Here is a 4,755-nt window from a genome sequence, read left to right as displayed (position 1 = left end):
CAAATCCAATGAAAATTTTTAATTTTAATGGATTTTTCTAATTTTTTGGGTCAAAAAATATAATTTTAAAAGAATTTGAATGGTCACGGGCGTCCGAATGGACACACCACATGCCAAACACCAACCCCACATTTTTCCAAAATTTAAAATAACCTTTGTCTAATTTTCCACTAATTTTCAGGAATTTTTTGAAATTTTTAATCAACCCCGAACGCATTTAGAATACGAACGGTCAAAAAATTTCGGAATTCCAACGGTTTTCCCGGAATACGGAAAGCCAAAAGTTTTGGGAAAATGAAAAGACAAAAAAAATTCGGAATGTGAAAGGTCAAAGGTTTCCGGAATACGGAAGGTCAAAAGTTTTTCCGGAATTCGGAAAGCCAAAAGGTTTCGGGAAAACGGAAAGCCAAAGGTTTCCCGGAAGTTGAAAAGCCAAGAAATTTTAAGAAGAAAATTTCAGAGAATTTTCAGAGAATTTTTTTCTCAAATCCCCTATTTTTCAGTATTTTCCAGGCTTATTTTCAAGCTTTTTTTTCTGAAATATATTCAAAAGCTTTTTTTTAAATAAAAAACTCATTTTTTTTAAAAAAATGAAAAAAATAACATTAATTGGCTTATAGCCAACTTGATTTTTTAAGGGGGGGGGGGGGGGGGGGGGCGTTTTTTCGCCGGCGGCTGCTGCGCAGCCCCCCCCCTCCCGTCGCCTGCGCATGGAGAGAATGAGAGAGTGAGAGACTCTCTCTTCTCCCCTCTCTCCTCCGTTTCCTCTCCAAATCAAACTCTCCTCCAATCTCTTCTCTCTCTCTCTGTTAAACAGAGAGATTAGCTTAATCTTCAATTAAGCTTTTTTAATTAAACTTTCTTTTAATCATAATTATAATTAATTATGATTTATGCTTGAAAATCATTTTAAAGAGATTTTTCACCCGGAAAAGAGAAAGAAAAATCAGATTTGAGAGGCGGAGAGAGTCCCACGCACACGGGAGAGCAATTTATGCATCAACATGCTGTCCCCTACTGAATTTCAGTAGCAAATTGACAGAAATTTGATCGCATTCCCGCGGAAAAAACCCGCAAAAAATGTATAAAAATACATTTTTAATCATAAAAATGCTCAAAAAATTCCTAAAAATTTAGAAAAATTTCTAAAAATTCTAGAAATTCAGGGAATCCATCCTACAAAAATATCCACCATAAATTTTATGGTATTTTTGTAAAAAATTCCATTAATGCTTGATTTTAACCATAAAAAATAGGGAAAAATAGCATTAACTCACGGTATTCCCCCGCAACGTCGATTCGTCCATTGAATTGAAGTACCACACGTTCCAATCACCATAACGATGATCCATGTGCATTTCATCAACACAAATCAACAAAATAACATTTTATTAGTAAATATTAAAATTTACTAAAAAAAATCAACAATTAAATAGAGATTGCTCTGATACCACTGTTAAAACCCTAAGATCTCTCTAGTTAATTGTTATGCATAAACATGCATAAATCAGGCATAAACTCAACCACCCAACCACCCCCGAGCCCAAGGGATGCACACATGAATTATAAATGAAATACATCATACCTCTACCTTGATGTCCCATACCATCAAGAGGTATAACACAATCCAATAGCATATAGCTATAGTGTGAAATGGTAGGTGAGTAGATATGGACCTCTACACAAGAGACCATAGCATAAGCCTCCAAGCCTCCAAGCTTCCAAGCCCCCAAGCTCCCTTGAGTGTGCCCCATGCCCCTATTATATAGGAGGGCCCTCAAGTGACTCTTGACTTTCCATTTCTCATGTGTGACCCTTGGATGCCTGACCCTAACCTTAAACCTTAAGGTTAGTCCTAACCCATGCTCCACTAGAGCTTGTTCCCATGCTCCCATGCTCACAAGCCTAATGTGGGTTAGCCTCCTAGTATATGCACACATAATGTGTATATAACATAGCACACATAATGTACATATAACAGAAGTGCAGACTGTCACCAAGAAGAATTCAAATTTAGGTGCAGACAATGGAAAGATGCACCATCCCAAGAGGCAGTAGAGATAGAACTCAAGAACCTTCGTGCATGGTTCAAAAAGGGACATGTAAACAAGAAAGCGATCTCCATGTTGGCGACATGGATTACTTGGTGGCATGCAAGAGTTGTGCACTGGACTGAATACATGCTGAAGGTAATCCCTATTAATATTCTACTTGTGATGTTAGCTTGCCCTCCCTTGGTTTTTCAACATGCACTGACATCTTTATTGCGTTATTTTAGGTTATGGAAAGCACGGATGGATATTTAATTCCTAGAGTTAACCTTGCTGAAGCAGATATTAAAATTATAAGTACTAGAGAAATTCCAACAATGTTTTGATCAAGGTAATATTCAAATATGTATCTTTGATTTAATGAATTTTAGTGATTCAATATGAATGATGATTTGGATAATTTCAAATAATGGTTTTATATACATGGTTTTCATAATTTATATGAAAATAAATGTTTTATGAAGTTTGAAACTTATCTATGCCTTCACTTTGTCGCTTGGATTGCTCGTATGTTTTTGCTCGAAAAATGCTCGTCCCCCCATTAGCCAACAAAACCCAATTTAGGACTACCTTACAATACAAGACACCAATGTAATATCAATTATGTCTTTGTTCTTTAATTATGTGCTTACTAATAAGAATCTTGTCATCTAGGAGGTGCTTTAATATCACTTTAAGTTATGAAAATCAAGGGGATGACATAAAGGGCATTGCTACAAGGGACATAAAAAGAGATCTATGCTAATAAAGAAGAATATGTCTTATTATGCAAAAGACCCCACAATGGGATAATATCTCTACTCTATTATTCACATTGTTTCGGGAGCTACAACCACATGGCAAAAAGTTGTATCTCCTCCTTCTAGCCACGTGGCATAAGCATAAGGGTGGGTAGACTGTGCATGGGTGGGGGTAGTGTCGCAATAGCACACGTGGGTGCACTAGTGTCTTATTATGTTGAAGATCTTCCCATTGATGTGTGAAAGGCACTAACATATGATTATAACAATTCTATGCCCATAAGACTACCCATGTGTGAAAGGCACTAACATAAAATCATAACAATTCTGTGCCCATAAGGCTACCCATGTTTTGACTAATTTTTTTGTTTTGACTTCTATGTCATTGAAGGGATCATAAGTGTTTTCAAGATTTTACTAATGGAAGCATCTTTTTCTAAAGGTTGACTCATATAGAAATAGATGTGATAACACACTTTTGCCCCCTCTTTATATACTTGACATGCCCATCAAAAAGTCGCCAGAAATCCCATGACGGGCGGGCGCTCAAATAGCCAGTGTTGCAAATAAAAGCTGTGTCTAGCCGGTGCTAACAGGGGTATAAAATTGAGAGCAATGTCTCACACAATTCCAAAAGAGCACATTCATCTTTGCGCTCAGATAAGCAGTGTTGCAAATAAGAGCTGTGCCTAGCTGGTGCTAGAGCAGAGGTATGAAGTGAGCGATGTCTCACACAGCTCCAAAAGAGCACATTCATCTTTGCCTCATTTTTTCAAAAGTTTAAGCTATTTTTATGGGGATTTGAAGAAGTAGGGGGTGAAGGATGGAATCCCCATAATAAGAAAATTTGTACCCCTGCAAACCCCATTGCCCCACTGGTGTGACGCGACACTACTAAGGGGGTTTGCACATCTATTTAGTGATGGGTGGGGAGACACACCGCATCCACGAGCATGGGTGGGTGCAGTCTATTCACATTGTTTCGGGAGCTACAACCACATGGCAAAAAGTTGTATCTCCTCCTTCTAGCCACGTGGCATAAGCATAAGGGTGGGGTAGACTGTGCATGGGTGGGGCTAGTGTCGCAATAGCACACATGGGTGCACAACTAGTGTCTTATTATGTTGAAGATCTTCTCATTGATGTGTGAAAGGCACTAACATATGATTATAACAATTCTATGCCCATAAGGCTACCCATGTGTGAAAGGCACTAACATATAATCATAACTATTATGTGCCCATAAGGCTACCCATGTCATGACTAATTTTTTTGTTTTGACTTCTATGTCATTGAAGGGATCATAAGTGTTTTCTAATGGAAGCATCTTTTTCTAAAGGTTGACTCATATAAAAATAGATGTGATAACACACTTTTGCCCCCTCTTTATATACTTGACATGCCCATCAAAAAGTCGCCAGAAATCCCATGACGGGCGCTCAGATAGGCAGTGTTGCAAATAAGAGCTGTGTCTAGCCGATGCTAACAAGGGTATAAAAGTGAGCGATGTCTCACACAATTCCAAAAGAGCACATTCATCTTTGCCTCATCTTTGCGCTCAGATAAGCAGTGTTGCAAATAAGAGCTGTGTCTAGTCGGTGCTAGAGTAGAGGTATGAAGTGAGCGATGTCTCACACAGTTCCAAAAGAGCACATTCATCTTTGCCTCATTTTTTCAAAAGTTTAAGCTATTTTTATGGGGATTCGAAGAAGTAGGGGGTGAAGGATGGAATCCCCATAATAAGAAAATTTGTCCCCCGCAAACCCCATTGCCACTGGTGTGACGCGACACTACTAAGGGGGTTTGGACATCTATTTAGCGATGGGCGGGGAGACACACCGCATGCACGAGCATGGGCGGGCGAGGTCTTTCGAGTTCTAGAGGGTCTTGACCAGATGTGTAATGATATTCAAAATTATGACACATATGGGCATTTTTAATATTAAAAAAATTGTTCAAACACT

Source organism: Cibotium barometz, chromosome 53, assembly GCF_041138505.1.
Source record: "Cibotium barometz isolate CiBa-2024 chromosome 53, ASM4113850v1, whole genome shotgun sequence".
Classification (NCBI taxonomy): Eukaryota; Viridiplantae; Streptophyta; class Polypodiopsida; order Cyatheales; family Cibotiaceae; genus Cibotium; species Cibotium barometz.
This window is presented reverse-complemented; position numbering follows the sequence as displayed.